Source organism: Felis catus, chromosome X (genome assembly GCF_018350175.1).
Source record: "Felis catus isolate Fca126 chromosome X, F.catus_Fca126_mat1.0, whole genome shotgun sequence".
NCBI lineage: Eukaryota > Metazoa > Chordata > Mammalia > Carnivora > Felidae > Felis > Felis catus.
The window spans coordinates 78784803-78805604 of record NC_058386.1 but is presented as its reverse complement, the minus strand read 5'-3'; positions in this window follow the sequence as shown (position 1 = coordinate 78805604).

Here is a 20802-nt window from a genome sequence, read left to right as displayed (position 1 = left end):
GTGTGCAAGTAGCCCAGACAGGGGCCACCCACAGTGAGTCCTGCCCCTGGGAGAGGGGAAGATGAGGTACACACCAATCTGACTGTGGCCCCAGTGGTGGGCTGGGGGCAGACATCGGGTCTGACTGAGGCCCCGCCCACCAACACAAGTTACTGAGGCCCCTCCCACCAACACAAGACAGCACAGGGAAAGTGGCCTGCAGTTTGGAGCCACTGCAGGGACTACCCAAAATGATGAAACGGAAGAATTCTCCTCAAAAGAATCTCCAGGAAGTAACAACAGCTAACAAACTGATCAAAAACTATTTAAGCAATATAATGGAATAAGGATTTAGAATAATAGTCATAAAATTAATCACTGGAGTTGAAAAAAGCATAGAGGACAGGAGAGAATCTATTGCTACAGAGAAAAAGAGATTAAGAAATAGTCATGAGGAAATAAAAAATGCTATAAATGAGATGCAAAATAAAATGGAGGCGGCCATAGCACGGATTGCACTGGCAGAGAATAGGTGAAGTAGAAGATAAAATTATGGAAAAAGAGGAAGCTGAGAAAAAGAGAGATAAGAACATCCAGGAGTATAAGGGGAGAATTACAGAACTAAGTGATGCAATCAAACAGAACAATATCCGTATCATAGGAATTCCAGAAGAAGAAGAGAGAGAGAAAGGGAATGAAGGTGTACTTCAACAAATCATAGCTAGGAACGTCCCTGATCTGGAGAAGGAAAAAGGCATTGAAATCCAAGAGGCACAGAAAACTCCCTTCATCCCTAACTTGAATCGATCTTCTGCATGACGTATCATAGTGAAACTGGTAAAATACAAGGAAAAAGAGAAAATTCTGAAATCAGCTAGGGATAAACATGCTCTAACTTATAAAGGGAGACCCATAAGACTAGTGGCAGTCTTATCTATTGAAACTTGCCAGGCCAGAAAGGAATGGCAGGAAATCTTCAATGTGATGAACAGAAAAAATATGCACCCAAGAATCCTTTATCCAGCAAGTCTGTCATTCAAAATAGAAGGAGAGATAAAGATCTTCCCAAACAAAAACTGAAGGAATTCATCACCGCTAAACCAGCCCTACAAGAGATCCTAAGGGGGATTCTGTCAGTGAAATGTTGCAAGGACCACAAAGTAACAGAGACATCACTACAAGCATGAAACCTACAGATATCACAATGTCTCTAAACCCATATCTTTCCATAATAACACTGAATGTAAATGGACTAAATGCTCCAACCAAATGACATAGGGTATCAGAATGGATTAAAAAAAAAAAAGACCCATCTATTTGCTGTCTACAAGAGACTCATTTTAGACCTGAGGACACTTTCGGATCAAAAGTGAGGGGATGGAGAACTATTTATCATGCTACTGGAAGTCAAAAGAAAGCTGGAGTAGCCATACTTATATCAGACAAACTAGACTTTAAATTAAAGGCTGTAACAAGAGATGAAGAAGGGCATTAAATAATAATTACAGGGTCTATCCAATAGGAAGAGCTAACAATTATAAATGTCTATGTGTCGAATACAGGAGCCCCCAAATATTTAAAACAATCACAAACATATGCAACCTATTGATAAGAAGGTGGTAACTGCAGGGGACCTTAATACCCCACTTTAATATCCACAACAATGGATAGATCATTGAGACACAGGATCAATAAAGAAATAAGGGCCCTGAATGATACATTGGATCAGATGCACTTGACAGATATATTTAGAACTCTGCATCCCAAAGCAACAGAATATACTTTCTTCTCAAGTGCACATGGAACCTTGTCCAAGATAGATCACGTACTGGGTCACAAAACAGCCCTTCATAAGTATACAAGAATTGAAATCATACCATGCATACTTTCAGACCACAATACTATGAAGCTTGAAATCAACCACAGGAAAAAGTCTGGAAAACCTCCAAATGCATGGAGGTTAAAGAACACCCTACTAAAGAGTGAATGGGTCAACCAGGCAATTAGAGAAGAAATTTAAAAAAATATATGGAAAGAAATGAAAATGAAAAGACAACAATCCAAATGCTGTGGGATGCAACGAAGGAAGTCCTGAGAGGAAAGTACATTGCAATCCAGGCCTATCTAAAAAACAAGAAAAATCTCAAATACAAAATCGAACAGCACACCTAAAGGAAATAGAAGCAGAGCAGCAAAGACACCCCAAACCCAGCAGAAGAGAAATAAGAAAGATCAGAGCAGTAATAAACAATATAGAATCTAAAAAAAACTGTAGAGCAGATCAATGAAACCAAGAGATTTTTTTTTAAATAAACAAAATGGATAAACCTCTATCCAGGCTTCTCAAAAAGAAAAGGGAGAGGACTGAAATAGATAAAATCATGAATGAAAATGGAATTATTACAACCAATCCTTCAGAAATACAAGCAATTGTCATGGAATACTATGAAAAATTACATGCCAACAAACTGGACAACCTGGAAGAAATGGACAAATTCCTAAGCACCCCCTCCTTCCAAATCACAAACAGGAAGAAATAGAAAACTTGAACAGACCCATAACCAACGAAGAAATTGAATCAGTTACCAAAAATCTCCCAACAAATAAGAGTCCAGGGCCATATGGCTTCCCTGAGGAATACTACCAGACATTTAAAGCAGAGATAATATCTATCCTTCTCAAGCTGTTCCAAAAAATAGAAAGGGAAGGAAAACTTCCAGACTCATTCTACGAAGCCAGCATTACTTTGATTCCTAAACCAGAGACCCAGCAAAGAAAAAAGAGAACTACAGGCAAATATCCCTGATCAATATGGATGCAAAAGTCTCAATAAGACACTAGGAAATCACATTCAACAGCATATAAAAAGAATTATCCACCATGATCAAGTGCAATTCATTCCTGGGCTGCAGGCCTGGTTCAACATTTGCAAATCAATCAACATGATACATCACATTAATAAAAGAAAAGAACAATATGATCCTGTCAAACGGTGCAGAAAAAGCATCTGACAAAATTCATCATCCTTTCTTAATAAAAACCCTTGAGAAAGTCGGGATAGAAGGAACATACTTAAACATCATAAAAACCACTTACAAAAAGCCCACAGCTAACATCATCCTCAATGGGGAAAACTTAAGAGCTTTCCCCTGAGATCAGGAACACGACAAGGATGTCCACTCCCACACTGTTGTTTAACATAGTGTTGGTAGTTCCATCATCAGCAATCAGACAACAAAAGGAAATCAAAGGCATCAAAATAGGCAAAGATGAAGTCAAGCTTTCACTTTTTGCAGATGACATGATATTATACATGGAAATTCCGATAGACACCACCAAAAGTCTGCGAGAACTGATACATGAATTTAGCAAAGTTGCAGGACACAAAATCAATGTACAGAAATCAGTTGCATTCTTATACACTAATAATGAAGCAACAGAAAGACAAATAAAGAAACTGATCGAATTCACAATTGCACCAAGAAGCATAAAATACCTAGGAATAAATCTAACCAAAGATGTAAAAGATCTGAATGCTGAAGACTATAGAAAGCTTATGAAGGAGATCAAAGAAGATACAGAAGAAATGGAAAAGCATTCCGTGGTCATGGATTGAAAGAATAAATATTGTTAAAATGTCAATACTACCCAAAACAATCTACACATTCAATGTAATCCCAACCAAAATTGCACCAGCATTCTTCTCAAAGCTAGAACAAGCAATCCTACAATTTGTATGGAATCACAAAATACACAAAGAGCCAACGTAATGAAGAAGACCAATGCGGGAGCCATCATAATCCTAGATTTTAGCCTCTACTACAAAGCTGAAATCATCAAGACAGCATGGTATTGGCACAAAAACAGACAGACCAGTGGAATACAATAGAGTATCCACAATTGGACCCACAACAGTATGGCCAACTAATCTTTGACAAAGCAGGAAAGAATATCCAATGGAAAAAAAAACCAGTCTCTTTAACAAATGGTGCTGGGAGAACTGGACAGCAACATGAAGAAGATTGAAACTAGACCACTTTCTTACACCATACACAAAAATAAACTCAAATATGGAAAAAGGACCTGGATGGGAGACAGAAAACCACCAAAACCCTAGAGGAGAAAGCAGGAAAAGACCTCTCTGCCCTCAGCTGCAGCAATTTCTTACGTGACACATCCCCAAAGGCAAGGGAGTTAAAAGCAAAAATGAACTATTGGGACCTCATGAAGATAAAAACTTCTGCACTGCAAAGGAAACAATCAAAAAAACTAAAAGGCAACCGGGGCGCCTGGGTGGCGCAGTCGGTTAGGCATCCGACTTCAGCCAGGTCACGATCTTGCGGTCCGGGAGTTCGAGCCCCGCATCAGGCTCTGGGCTGATGGCTCTTAGCCTGGAGCCTGTTTCCGATTCTGTGTCTCCCTCTCTCTCTGCCCCTCCCCCGTTCAGGCTCTGTCTCTCTCTGTCCCAAAAATAAATAAACGTTGAAAAAAAAATTTTTTTTTTAAAATAAAAAAAAAAACTAAAAGGCAACCAATGGAATGGGAAAAGATATTGGCAAATGACATATCAGGGCTAGTATCCAAATCTATAAAGAACTCACCAAACTCCATACCTGAAATACAAATAATACAGTGAAGAAATGGGCAGAAGACATGAATAGACACTTCTGTAAGGAAGACATCCAGATGGCCAACAGGCACACGAAAAGATGCTCAACATCACTTCTCATCAGGGAAATACAAATCAAAACCACACTGAGATACCACCTCACTCCAGTCAGAGTGGCTAAAATGAACAAATTAGGAGACTATAGATGCTGGAGAGGATGTGGAGAAATGGGAACACTCTTGCACTGTTGGTAGGAATTAAATCTGGTGTAGCCACTCTGTAAAACAGTGTGGAGGTTCTTCAAAAAATTAAAAATAGATCTACCCTATGACCCAACAATAGCACTTCTAGGAATTTACCCAAGGGATACAGGACTGCTGATGCATAAGGGCACTTGTACCCCAATGCTTATAGCAGCACTTTCAACAATAGCTAAATTATGGAAAGAGCCTAAGTGTCCATCAACTGATGAATGGGTAAAGAAATTGTGGTTTATATACACAATGGAATACTACTTGGCAATGAGAAAGAATGAAATATGGCCTTTTGTAGCAATGTGGATGGAACTGGAGAGTGTAATGCTAAGTGAAATAAGTCATACAGAGAAATAAAGATACCATATGTTTTCACTCCTATGTGGATCCTGAGAAACTTAACAGAAGACCATGGGGGAGGTGAAGGAAAAAAAAGTTGGAGAGGGAGGGAGCCAAACCATAAGAGCCTCTTAAAAACTGAGAATAAACTGAGGTTTGATGGGGAGTGGGAGGGAGGGGAGGGTGGTTGATGGGTATTGAGGAGGGCACCTGTTGGAAGGAGCACTGAGTGTTGTATGGAAACCAATTTGACAGCAAATTTCATATTAAAAAAAAGAATTTGAATCAGTTACCAAAAATCCTACCTCCCCCACAATACTTCTGGTACAGATGGCTTCACAGAGAAATTTTACCAAATGTTTAAAGAAGTAATACTTATTTTCCTTACACTACTCCAAATTCATTCTATGAAGCCAACATTACCCTGATACCAAAACCAGATAAGGACTGCCTTAAAATAGAGAACTACAGGGCAATATCCCTAAAGACAGGGAAGCAAAATTCTCAACAAAATAAGACCAAACTGAATCCAACAATACATTAAAAGAATCATTCACTATAATCATGTTGGAGTTATTACTGAATAGCCAGAGGGGATATATATTTGCAAATCAATGTAATACCACACATTAATAAAAGAAAGTTTAAGAACCAAACGATCCTCTCAGTAGAGACACAAAAAACATTTGACAAAGTATAATATCCATATGTGATAAAAACCCTCAACAATGTATGTTAAGAGTGTACATATCTCAAAAAAGTATACAGACCATATACAAAAAACCCACAGGTAATATCATCCTTAATGGAGAAAATATGAGAACCTTTCCTCTCTGGTCAGGAACAAGACAGGGAAGTCCATTCTCACACCTGTTATTTAACATACTACTGGAAATCCTAGACACAATAATTACACAAGTAAAAAGAATCAATGCCATCCAAATTGTCAAGGAAGAAATCTAACTTTCACTATTTACATATTACATGATACTCTATATAGAACCCCAAGAATCCACACAAAAAAACTGCTTGAACTCATACACACATTGCTTAAAGTCACAGGCTACAAATTCAACATACAAAAATCTGTTGGATTTCTATACACCAGTAATGAAGAAGCAGAAAATGAAATCAAGAAACTGATCCCATTTACAATTGCATTAAATGCCATAAGATACCTAGAAATAAACCTAACCAAAGAAGGAAAATATCTGCACTCTGAAAACTGCAAACAAGGATGAAAGATATTGAAGATGACACAAATAAATGGAAAAATATTCCATGCTCTTGGATTGGAAGAACAAATGTGTTAAAATGCATATATTACCCCAAAATATCTATACATTCAATGCAATCCCAAAGAAATACCACCAGCATTTTTCACAGAGCAAGAACCAATAATCCAAAAATTTGTATGGAAAAACATAAAACCATGAATAACCAAAGCCATCTTGAAAATAAAAGCAAAGCTGGAGGCATCACAGAGCTGGACTGCAAGTTATATTACAAAATTATAGTGATCAAGATGGTGTGGTACTAGCACAAAAATAGATATAAATCAATAGAACAAACTAGAAAACCCAGACATGCACACAGAACTATATGGTCAACTAATCTTTGACAAAGGACAAAAGAATATGCAATGCAAAAAAGACAGTCTCTTCAACAAATGGTGTTGGGACAACTGAACAGCAACATGGAAATAATGAAACTGGACCACTTTCATACACCATACACATAAATTCAAAATGGATGAAAGGCCTAAATGTGAAAAAAGAAATTATCAAAATCCTAGAGAACAGGGACAGCAACCTCTTAATTATTTTTCTCCCCATCACCAAGAAGGAAGGGCTTCAGGGAACAGAACAACAAACACCAGTAGAGGCAGGACCTGCTTACACAAAACCCCGCCATTCTGTACCTTGCAACTGCTTATCTACTGGATTGAGACTGACACTGAGAGAACCACATGACCTCTGCTCCAGACCAGCAGAGCCACTGGTTCCAGGCACCAACAGACAATTGCCCAGTGTTTTTGTAATTTAGTCTCTCTTTTTTCTCTTTTCCTTTCTTTTTTTCTCTTTTGTTTTGTTTTATTTTCTTTTATTTACCTTTTCTTTTCTTCTTTTCTTTTCTTTTTTTTAAATTTCTTTTCCCTCTTCTCTTCACTCCTCTTTTTATTTCTACCCAAAACTTTTTTTATTCTTCTCTTTCCTTAGTAATCAGGCTCACATTTTCTGATTTGCTTTTTGGTCAAGTCTTATTATATACAATATAATAGATAGATTACATATTAGGTCACAAAACAGACCTCACAAATACATATACACACATATATATATTATATATATATATTATATATTATATATATATATTATATATTATATATATATGTATACTTCTCTGTTTTGCTTGTTTGTTTAATCAAAATTTTACTCTTTTTTTATGATTTTTCTGTATATCATTTTTATTTGCTTCCCTTTTCCTCACTCTGGATGAAGGCTTCTAGTTACTTTGATGCTCTGCAGGACTTTTTCTTTTTCATTTCTTTCATTTTTCTCTTTGTACAGGACCATATACGTTGCCCTTTCCTTTTCTTCAGGGTTACTCCACGGAACAAATAAAAACACACTTGGTGGAAGGTCCAAGCACTCCACCACTATGAGCAAAGATGATGTTTACAGAGGACTGACCAGTGGGATAGAGCAGCCAAATATGCAACAACAGAGAGCATGAAACACACTCCAAAACACCTCCTGTAGTGCCAATCCCTGGGCAGTGTATGATCATTTTTAATATAGTAGTACTCACAGGTGCAGGACACATAAAAAGCTATCAAAAACAAGTAAAAGACAGAAATGTAGCCAAAATGATGAAACGGAAGAATTCTCCTCAAAGGAAAATCCAGGGAAGAAATGATAGTCAGAGAATTGCTCAAAAGAGATATAAACAATATATGTGAACAAGAATTTAGAATAACAGTCACAAGACTAATAGCTGGGCTTGAAAAAAGACTACAAGACAGCCTAAAATCTATTTCTGCAGGGATCAAAGATCTAAGAAATAGTCATGATGAATTAAGAAATGATACAAACGGGATATAAAATAAACTAGATACAGTGAGAGTAGGATGGAAAGAGAGGAGAGCATAGGTGAAATACAAGATAAAATTATAGAAAATGATAAAGCTGAAAAAAAAAGAGGGAAAAGAAATTACTACACCATGAGGGGAGAATTAGAGACCTCAGCGATTCCAAGAAATGAAACGATATCTGTATCATAGGAGTTCCAGAAGAAGAAGAAGACAAAGAAAGGAGCAGAAGGCTTATTTGAATAAATTATAGCTGAGAACTTCCCTAACTTGGGGAAGGAAACAGAGATCCAAGTCCAAGAGAAACAGAGAACTCACTTCAGAATCAACAAAAACAGATCATTACCACGAGATATAATGAAACCGGCAAAATACAAGGATAAAGACAGAATTCTGAAAGCAGCTAGGGGAAAATATGCCTTAACCTACAGGGGTGGACACATGAGGGTAGTAGCAGACCTTTGCACTGAAACTTGGCAGGCCTGACAGGAGTGGCAGGAAATATTCAATGTACTGAATAGGAAAAATATGCAGCCAAGAATCCTTTAGCCAGAAAAGCTGACACTCAGAATAGAAGGACAGATAAAGGCTTTCCAAGACAGACAAAAACTAAAGGAAATCATGACCACTAAACCAGCTTTGCAGAGGATCCTAAGGGGGACTCTGTGAGTGGGAAGTAGAAAAGACTACAAAGGGCCAGAGACATCACCAAAAACACAAAACCTACAGATAACACAATGATTCTAAATCCATATCTTTCAATAATCACTCTGAATGTGAATGGACTAAATGCCCCAGTCGAAAGACATAGAGTATCAGAATGGATGGGAAAAAGAAAAGAAAGAAAAGAAAAGAAAAGAAAAGAAAAGAAAAGAAAAGAAAAGAAAAGAAAAGAAAAGAAAAGCACAAGGTCCTTCTATATGCTGCCTACAAGAGACTCATTTTAGACCTGAGGACACCTGCAGACTGAGAGTGAGGTGATGGAGGACCACCTATCATGTTAATGGACGTCAAAGGAAAGCCAGAGTAGCCATACTTATATCAGACAAACAATATTTTAAAACAAAGACTGTAACAAGAGATGAAGAAGGGCATTATGTCATAATTAAGGGGTCTATCCATTAAGAAGAGCTAACAAGTGCAAATGTTTATGCCCCCAATGTGAAGAAACTGAAATCTATAAATCAATTAATCACAAACGTAAATAAATGTATAGACAATAATACCGTGATTGTAGGGGAATTTAATACACTGACAGCAAAGGACAGATCATCTAGGCATAAAATCAATAAGGAAACAACGGCTCTGAATGACACATTGGACCAGATGGACTTAATAGCTATATTCAGAACTTTACATCCAAGAGCAGCAGAATACACATTCTTCTTGAGTGCACATGGAACATTTTCCAAACTATATCACATACTGGGTCACAAAACAGCCCTCAACAAGTATAAAAGGATTGAGATCATGCCATGCATATTTTCAGATCACAATGCTATGAAACTTGAAATCAACCACAAGAACAAATTTGGAAAGCCCCCAAATACATGGAGGTTAAAGAACATCCTACTAGAGAATGAATGGGCCAACCTGGAAATTAAAGAAGAAATTTAAAAATATATGCAAGCAAATGAAAATGTAAGCACTACAGTCCAAACCCTATGGGATGCAGCAACGGCTGTCCTAAGAGGAAAATACCTTGCAATTCAGGCCTGTGTCAAGAAGCAAGAAAGGTCGCAAATACACAACCTAATGTCACACCTAAAGGAGCTAGAAAGACAGCAGCAAAGAAAGCCCAAAGCGAGGAGAAGAACAGAAATAATAAAGATTAGAGCAGAGGTAAACACTAAAGAATCCAAAAGAAACAGTAGAACAGATCAATGAATCTAAGCGTTGTTTTTTTGAAAGAAGAAACAATTAATAACCCCATAACCAGACTTCCCAAAAGAAAAGCGAGAGGACCCAAAGAGATAAAATCACGAATGAAAGAGGAGAGATCACAACCGACACCACAGAAATACACACAATTATTAGAGAATACTATGAAAAATCATATGCCAACAAACTAGACGATCTAGAAGAAATGGACAAACTCCTAGACACTCACACACTGCCAAAACTCAAATGCAAAGAAATGGAAAATATGAACAGAACTAAAACCAGGGAAGAAATTGAATCGGTTATCAAAAGTCTCCCAGCAAATAAGAGTCCTGGGCCAGATGGCTTCCCAGCGGAATTCTACCAGACATTTAAAGCAGAGTTAATACCTATTCTTCTCAAGCTGTTTCAAACAATAGAAACAGAAGGAAAGCTTCCAGTCTCATTCTATGAATCCAGCATTATCTTGATTCCCAAACCAAAGACCCCCACTAAAAAGGAGAATTACAGGCCAATATGCCTGATGAACATGGATGCAAAACTTCTCAACAAGATACTAGCAAATCGAATTCAAGAGTATATTAAAAGAATTATTCACTATGATCAAGTGGGATACATTCCTGGGCGTCAGGGCTGGTTCTATTCACAAATCAATCAACATGACACATCACATTAGTAGAAGAAAGAATAAGAACTGTATGGTCCTGTCAATTCATGCAGAAAAAGCTTTTGACAAAATACAGCATTCTTTATTAGTAATCAAGAAAGTCTGCATAGAAGGAACATAGTCTAACATTGTAAAAACCATATATGAAAGGTCCACAGCGAATATTATCCTCAATGGGGAAAAACAGAGCTTCCTCCCTGAGATCAGGAATAGGACAGTGATGTCCAATTTCACCACTGTTGGTTAACATAGTTTTGGAAGTCCCAGCCTCAGCAATCAGATAACAAAACAAAATAAAAGGCACCAAATGGCCAAGAAGAAGTCACACTTTTACTCTTTGCAGATGACATGATACTCTACATGGAAAACCCAAAAGATCCCATGCAAAAAAACCTGGCTAGAATTAATACATGAATTCAGCAAAGTCACTGGATACAAAATCAATGTTCAGAAATTGGTTGTATTTCTACACACCGTAGTGAAGTAGCAGAAAGAGAAATCAAGGAGTCGATCCCATTTACAATTGCAGCCAATGGGTAAGATACCTTGGAATAAACCTATCAAATTGGTAAAAGACCTGTACACTGAAAACAATAGAAAGTTTGGAAAGAAATTTAAGACACAAAGAAATGCAAAAACATCCCATGCTCATGGATTGGAAAGCAATTATTGTTAGTAGATCAATACTACCCCAAGCAATCTTCACATTCAAAGCATTCCCTACCAAAATAGCCCTAGCATCCTTCACAGAGCTAGACCAAACAATCCTAAAATTTGTATGGAATCATAAAGACTCCAAATAGCCAAGGTAATGTTGAAAAAGAAAACCAAAACTGGAGACATCACAATCCTGGACGTTAGCCTGTATTACAAAGCTGCAACCATCAAGACAATATGGTATAGGCACAAAAACACACACAGAGACCAACTGAATAGAATAGAGAGCCCAGAAATGGATGGCCAACTTATCTTCGACAAATCAGGAATGAGTATCCAATGGAAAAGAAGAAAGTCTCTGTAGCAAATGATGCTGGGAGAACTGGACAGCGGCATGCAAAGGAATGAACCTAGACCACTTTCATAAACCATACACAAAATAAATTAAAAATGGATGGGAGACCTAAGTGTGAGACAGGAAACCATCAAAATACTAGAGGACAATACAGGCAGCAACCTCTTTGACCTCTATTGCAGCAACTTCTTACTTGACATGTCTCTGAATGCAATGGAAATAAAAGAACATATAAACTATTGAAACACCATCAAGATAAAAGTCTTCTGCACAGCAAAGAGGAAAAAATAAACTTTTGCTTCTGCACAGCAAAAAAGGAAACAATCAACAAAACTAAAAGACAGTCTAAGGAATGGGAGAAGACCTTTGGAAATGATATACCTAATAAAAATTTAGTATCCAAAACATATGAAGAACCTATAAAAGTGAATAACCAAAATCACATAATGCACCTTAAAAATGGGAAAAATAAATGAATCGACGTTTTTCCAAAATAGAAATCCAAACAGCTAACAGATCAATGAAAAGATGTCCACCATCACTCATCATCTAGGAAATACAAATCAAAACCACAATGAAATACCACCTCCCGTCTGTCAGAATGGCTAAAATTAACAACTCAGGAAACAACAGATGTTGGTGATGATGTGGAAAAAGGGAACCCTCTTACATTGTTGGTGGGAATGCAAACTGGTGCAGTACTCTTTTTTTTAACTTTTTTTTAAAATTTTTTTTCAACGTTTATTTATTTTTGGGACAGAGAGAGACAGAGCATGAACGGGGGAGGGGCAGAGAGAGAGGGAGACACAGAATCAGAAACAGGCTCCAGGCTCTGAGCCATCAGCCCAGAGCCCGACGCGGGGCTCGAACTCACGGACCGCGAGATCGTGACCTGGCTGAAGTCGGACGCTTAACCGACTGCGCCACCCAGGTGCCCCAGTACTCTTGAAACAGTATGGAGTTTCATGAAAATTTTAAAAATAGACTACCCTATGACCCAGAAATGGCACTATTAGGTATTTATCCAGCAGATGCAAAAATTATAATTCAAAAGGATACATGCACTCTTATGTTTAGAGCAGTATTGTCAATAATAGCCAAATTATGTGAAGGGCCAAAATGTCCATCAACTGATGAATGGATAAAGAGAAGTGGAGTTAAGATAGTGACTTAGTAGGGCGACCCTGGGCTTTTCTGGTCCCTCTAACACAGCTAGATCAACATCAAATAATTTTGAACACCTACAAAATATATCTGAAGATTAAGAGATAAGTGTGCATAACTTGAAAGAGAGAACATGGAAGGTAAGTAGTGCAAAGTGGAGATTTTTGGGATAGAAAATCTTCAGTGCTGCATAGGTTTGGGAGCCCGTTTCACAGAGAGGTTAGAGAAGGCAGTGCATTGGGTTCACACAAGAAAAGCACTCCCCCCAAACCATTGATGGGGGAATCGTAAGGAACTGAATATCGCAAGCTTTTGCAAATAGTGGGGCTGAAATTCTGAGTTCCTGGAAGTCTGCACATTTACCCAAGTAGACCCAGGTGGGCGTCAATGCTCCTTGGGAGAAGAAGGAGAAGCCTGGGAGCACACAGTGGGAAGTATGGGGCAGGAAACCCCTGGGTTGCACTGGGAGAGAAAGTTTCCTTCCCTGAGTGCATTTGGAAGAGGGTATATTGCCTCTCCTAGGATAAAAGACCTACCTGGTGGATTTGAGCAGCAGCAGTTCAATAGCAGGGGATAGAGGCAAGAGCAGAGGGTAGATAAAGTGGTTACAGCTTTCTACTGTGCTTCACCATAAATTATAGACACCTTTGTAGACAAGGGACTGCTTTTCTGGGGAAGAATGGCTCCAGGCTCAATGCTATGATGCTCTCCTCCAGAGTGAGTGGAGCATGTCAACACATTCCCAGGTCCTTTAAGATTTGGAATTTTGAATCCCAATAATGCACCAGAGATAAAACACAGGATAGCTGTGGCACCAGGTGAGTTGACAGTCCTGGGCACAGAAGGGTCAAGGGAAGGCATCTGACAGAAACTTGGGACACAGAATGGGAGAATGTTTGCTTGTCTATCTGAACAGCAGCAGGTACCAGTTCCCCTACCCAGGGATGAGACAGCGGGTTGATGCCACCTTCCCCTGACTAGCCCTACCTCAGTGAGTAACACTGACCCCAGTTGAGTCTGGAGCCACTTACACCAAACCCTGCTCCCATATACCCTAGATGATCATCTTGACAAGGGCATGTCTGATTGTGAGCTAGCACTAAGGACTTCTTCCCCAAAGGACCAACACAGTCCTCCACCCCCCACATGCATCAAATCTACTGATCAGAGAGTGCTCCAAAGCGTTAGCTTCAGTTCTTCAGTTCTGATGGAAATAGGACCAGGATTTTTTTTTTAAATCAGGCTTACAGTTTATTTTTGTTTCTTTTTTTTTAATTTCCTTTTATCATTTTTTGAATAGGCTTCTTTTCCTTTATTTTTTTCTTCATTTTTTCCTTCTTTTTCTTTGGAATCAGGCGTATAGATTTTGTTTCTGTTTGGTTTTTGTTCTTGTTATTGTTGTCATTGTTCCTTCAACTTTTTTCCCTTTTTGGATAAGGCTTTTTTTTTAATAGGTCTTATTTTAACAAAAAAAATCAAAGCACATGTAGTTAAATGTCCAAACACTCCTCACTGCAAGTGAGGAGGAGCTCTACAGACTACTGACCTAGGGACACAGCAGCCAAATCACAACAACAAAGTGCCTACAGCATACACCAGAAACACTTCCTGAAGTGCCAGGCCCTGGAAAGTTTAAAACACCTTCTTGATATATCATTACTCTCAGGAACAGGAAAAATAATAAGCTTTTATAACAGGCAAAACACAGAAACCTAGAAAAAAATAACAAGGCAAAGGAATTCACCAAAGAAAGATCAAGAAGAAACCCCAACCAGGCATTTGCTCAAAACAGATAGAAGTAATATATCTGAACAAGAATTTAGAACAACAGTCATAAGACTACTAACTGGGATTAGAAAAAAGAAAAAGCATAAAAGACTCCAGAGAAACCCTTGCTGCAGAAATAAAAGACCTAAAAATTAGTGAGGCCAAAATTTTAAAAAAATGGTATAACTGAGATGCAAAATTGGATGTAATTTTACAATAAGGACGGAGGAAGCAGAGGATCAAATAGGTGATATAGAAGACAAAATTATGGAAAATAATTAAGCTGAAAAGGAGACAGAAAACTATTATATAACAACATAGACTTTGGAAAAAAAAATCAGTGATTCTATAAAGCATAATAGTTTCTATATCAGGAGTCCTAGAGGAAGAGTGGTAAAGAGGGACAGAAGGTTAATTTGAAAAAAATATAGCTGAGAATTTCCTTAATCTTGGGAAGAGAACAGGAATTAAAGTCCAACAGGCACAGAGAACAGCTCAAAAGATCAATAAAAAGAGGTCATCACCAAGGCATAGCATAGTGAACCTTGCAAAATACAAAGATGAAGACAGAATTCTGAAAGCAGCTAGGGACAAAAGGTCCTTACAAGGGTAGACACATAAGGTTAGCAGCAGACCTCTCCACAGAAACTTGATAGGCCAGAAGAGAGTGGCATGATAGATTTAACATGCTAAACAGGAAAAAAAAATGTAGCCATGAATACTTTACCTAGTAAGGCTGTCATACAGAAGAGAAGGAAACACAGTTTCCAAGGCAAACAAAAACTAAAGAAGTCTGTGAACACTACATCAGCACCTCAAGAATTATTGAAGGGGACACTTTTAGTGTGAAAGAAGATCCAAGAGCAAAAAGACTAAAAGGAAACAGTGGCAAAGTTTAGGAACAGCAATTTTACAAGTAATACAATGGCACTAAATTCATATCTATCAATAATTAATCTGAGGGGCGCCTGGGTGGCGCAGTTGGTTGGGCGTCCGACTTCAGCCAGGTCACGATCTCGCGGTCCGTGAGTTCGAGCCCCGCATCGGGCTCTGGGCTGATGGCTCAGAGCCTGGAGCCTGTTTCAGATTCTGTGTCTCCCTCTCTCTCTGCCCCTCCTCTGTTCATGCTCTGTCTCTCTCTGTCCCAAAAATAAATTTAAAAAAACGTTTAAAAAATTTTAAAATAAAAAAAAATAATAATAAATCTGAATGTAAATGACCTAAGTGCTCCAATCAAAAGACATAAGGTATTAGAATAAATGAAAAAAATCATCAATATGTTGCTTACAAGAGAAGCATTTTAGACACAAATCACCTCCAGATTGAAAATGAAGGATTGGAGAACAATGTATCATGCTAATTGATATAAAAAGAAAGCTGGAGTAGCCATTCATATATCAGACAAACTAGATTTTAAACCAAAGTCTGTAATAAGAGATGAAGAAGGACACTATATCATCATAAAGGGGTCCATCCAAAAAGAAGATCTAATGATTATAATAATCTAGGCCACAACCTGGGAGCAGCCAAGTATATAAATCTAATAATAATACACTTAAAGAAACTCAATGATAATAGTACAAAAATAGTAAAAGATTATGCATTTTTAAAGTTTATTTATTGATTTCAAGAAGGAGAGAGACAAACAGAGAACAAAGGCAGGGGAGGGGCAGAGAGAGAGGGAGAGTGAGAATCCCAAGCAGGCTCCATCCTGGCCTGATATGGGGCTAGAATTCACAAACTGTGAGATCATGACCTGAGCTGAAGTCAAGAGTTGGATGTTCAACCGACTTAGCCACCCAGATGCACCATAATAGGGGACTTTAACACCCAACTTACACCAATGGACAGATCATCTAAGCAGAAAATCAGCATGAAAACAATGGCTTTGAATGAAACACTGGACCAGGAAAGATGAACTTAACAGATATATTCAGAGCATTTCACCCTAAAGCATCAGAATACACATCTTTTCGAGTACACATGGAATATTCTCCAGAATAGATCACATACTGGATCACAAACCAGGACTCAACCAATACAAAAGACTGAAATCATACCATGCATATTTTCAGAAGACAATACTAGAAATTTGAAGTAAATCACAAGAAAAAAATTGGAAAGCCCACAAATATATAGAGATTAAAGAACATCCAACTAAAGAATGAGTGAGATAACCAAGAAATTACATAATAAATTTTAAAAAAATACACGGAAGCCAAGCAAAATGAAAACATGACAGACCAGAACCTTTGGAATGTAGGAAAGGCAGTCATAAGAGGGAAGCACATAGCAATATAGGCCTTCCTAATGAAGGTTGAAATGTCTCAGAAATACAACCTAAGCTTACATCTTAAGAAGCTGGAAAAATAACAGTAAATAAAGCCCAAAATAAGCAGAAGAGGGAAATAATGGAGGTTACAGCAGAATTAATGATATAGAAATAAAACGGATGGTGGAACAGATAAAAGAAAGTAGGAGCCAGTTCTTTGAAAGAATTAATAATTCTTTCTAGCCAAACTAATCAAAGGAAAAATGAGTGGTACTTAGATGGGTCAGTAGGTTAATAATCTGACTCTTGATTTCAGCTCAGGTCAAGATCTCATGGTTCGTGAGATCTAACCCCACATCAGGCACTCTGCTGACAGCATGAATCTTGCTTTGAATCCTCCCTCTCCCTTTTTCCTCTTCCCCCCACCTCACTTGCTTTCTCTCTCTCAAAACAAATAAATAAACTTAAAAAAATAAATCTCACTTAAAATAAGAAAAAGGAAAGGACTCAACTAAATAAACTCATGAATGAAAGAGTTGAGATCAAAACCAACAATGCAAAATTCAAAAAATTATGAGATATTATGAGCAAGTATATACCAACAAATTGGGAAATTGGAAGAAATGAATAAATTCATATAAACATATAAACTACCAAAACTGAAACAGGAAGAAATAGAAAATTCGAACAGACCCATAACATATAAAGAAATTGAATCAGGAATAAAAAAATCTCCCAACAAAGAATAATGCAAGGCCAGGTGGCTTCCCAGAGGAATTCTACAAAGCATCTAGAGAAGAATTAAGCCTATTCTTTCGAAAATAGAGAGAGAGAGAGAGAGAGAGAGAGAGAGAGAAATGGTAATAAAACTTCCAAATTTATTCTTTTTTATTTTATTTATTTATTTATTTATTTATTTATTTATTTATTTTTCAATGTACGAATTTAATTGTCAAATTGGTTTCCATACAACACCCAGTGCTCATCCCAAAAGATGCCCTCCTCAATACCCATCACCCACCCTCCCCTCCCTCCCACACCTCATCAACTCTCGGTTTGTTCTCAGTTTTTAAGAGTCTCTTATGCTTTGGCTCTCTTCCACTCTAACCTCTTTTGTTTTCCTTCCCCTCCCCCATGGGTTTCTGTTAAGTTTCTCAGGATCCACATAAGAGTCAAAACATATGGTATCTGTCTTTCTCTGTATGGCTTATTCCACTTAGCATCACACTCTCCAGTTCCATCCATGTTGCTAAAAAGGGCCATATTTCATTCTTTCTCATTGTCACGTAGTACTCCATTGTGTATATAAAGCACAATATTTAATCCATTCATCAGTTGATGCACATTTAGGCTCTTTCCATAATTTGGCTATTGTTGAGAGTGCTGCTATAAACATTGGGGTATAAGTGCCCCTATGCATCAGTACTCCTGTATCCCTTGGATAAATCCTTAGCAGTGCTATTGCTGGGTCATAGGATAGGTCTATTTTTAATTTTTTGAGGAACCTCTACACTGTTTTCCAGAGTGGCTGCACCAATTTGCATTAGCACCAACAGTGCAAGAGGGTTGGTTCCCTGTTCTCCAGATCCTCGCCAGCATCCATAGTCTCCTGATTTGTTCATTTTGGCCACTCTGACTGGCGTGAGGTGATACCCGAGTGTGGTTTTGATATGTATTTCCCTGATGAGGAGCAACGTTGAGCATCTTTTTGTGTGCCTGTTGGCCATCCAGATGTCTTCTTTAGAGAAGTGTCTATTCATGTTTTCTGCCCATTTCTTCACTGGGTTATTTGTTTTTCGGGTGTGGAGTTTGGTGAGCTTTTTATGGATTTTGGATACTAGCCCTTTGTCCGATATGTCATTTGCAAATATCTTTTCCCATTCCTTTGGTGCCTTTTAGTTTTGTTGGTTGTTTCCTTTGCTGTGCAGAAGCTTTTTATCCTCATAAGGCCCCAGCAATTCATTTTACTTTTAATTCCCTTGCCTTTGGGGATGTGTCGAGTAAGAGATTGCTACGGCTGAGGTCAGAGAAGTCTTTTCCTGCTTTCTCCTCTAGGGTTTTGATGGTTTCCTGTCTCACATTCAGGTCCTTGATCCATTTTGAGTTTATTTTTGTGAATGGTGTGAGAAAGTGGTCTAGTTTCAACCTTCTGCATGTTGCCGTCCAGTTCTCCCAGCACCATTTGTTAAAGAGACTGTCTTTTTTCCACTGGATGTCCTTTCCTGCTTTGTCCAAAATTAGTTGGCCATACATTTGTGGGTCTACTTCTGGGGTTTCTATTCTATTCCATTGGTCTATGTGTCTGTTTTTGTGCCAATACCATGCTGTCTTGTTGATTACAGCTTTGGAGTAGAAGCTAAAGTCTGGGATGGGGATGCCTCCTGCTTTGGTCTTCTTCAAAATTCCTTTGGCTATTCGGGGCCTTTTGTGGTTCCATATGAATTTTAGGATTGCTTGTTCTAGTTTCGAGAAGAATGCTGGTGCAATTTTGATTGGGATTGCATCGAATGTGTAGATAGCTTTGGGTAGTATTGACATTTTGACAATATTTATTCTTCCAATCCATGAGCACGGAATGTTTTTCCATTTCTTTACATCTTCTTCAATTTCCTTCATAAGCTTTTATAGTTTTAGGCATACAGATCTTTTACAACTTTGGTTAGATTTATTCCTAGGCATTTTATGCTTCTTTATGCAATTGTGAATGGGATCAGTTTCTTTATTTGTCTTTCTGTTGCTTCATTGTTAGTGTATAAGAATGCAACTGATTTCTGTACATTGATTTTGTATCCTGCAACTTTCCTAAATTCATATATCAGTTCTAGCATGTAGCAGTTCTAGTTCGGATTTTCCATGTATAATATCATGTCATCTGCAAAAAGTGAAAGCTTAACTTCATCTTTGTCAATTTTGATGCCTTTGATTTCCTTTTGTTGTCTGATTGCTGATACTAGAACTTTCAACACTATGTTAAACAACAGCAGTGAGAGTGGACATCCCTGTCGTGTTCCTGATCTCAGGGAAAAAGCTCTCAGTTTTTCCTCATTGAGGATGATGTTAGCTGTGGGTTTTTTATAAATGTCTTTTCTGATGTTTAAGTATGTTCCTTCTATCCCGACTTTCTCGATGGTTTTTATTAAGAGAGGATGCTGAATTTTGTCAAAGGACTTTTCTTCATCGATTGACAGGATCATACGGTTCTTATCTTTTCTTTTATTAATGTGATGTATCACATTGATTGATTTGCGAATGTTGAACCAGCCCTGCATCCCAGGAATGAATCCCACTTGATCATGGTGAATAATTCTTTTTATATGCTGTTGAATTCGATTTGCTAGTATCTTATTGAGAATTTTTGCATCCATATTCATCAGGGATATTGGCCTGTAGTTCTCTTTTTTTACTAGGTCTCTGTCTGGTTTCGGAATGAAAGTAATCCTGGCTTCCTAGAATGAGTCTGGACGTTTTCCTTCCCTTTCTATTTCTTGGAATAGCTTGAGAAGGATAAGTATTATCTCTGCTTTAAATGTCTGGTAGAACTCCCCTGGGAAGCCATCTGGTCCTGGACTCTTATTTGTTAGGAGATTTTTGATGACTGATTCAATTTATTCTCTGGTTATGGGTCTGTTCAAGCTTCCTATTTCCTCCTGATTGAGTTTTGGAAGAGTGTGGGTGTTCAGGAATTTGTCCATTTCTTCCAGGTTGTCCAATTTGTTGGCATATAATTTTTCATAGTATTCCCTGATAATTGTTTGTATCTCTGAGGG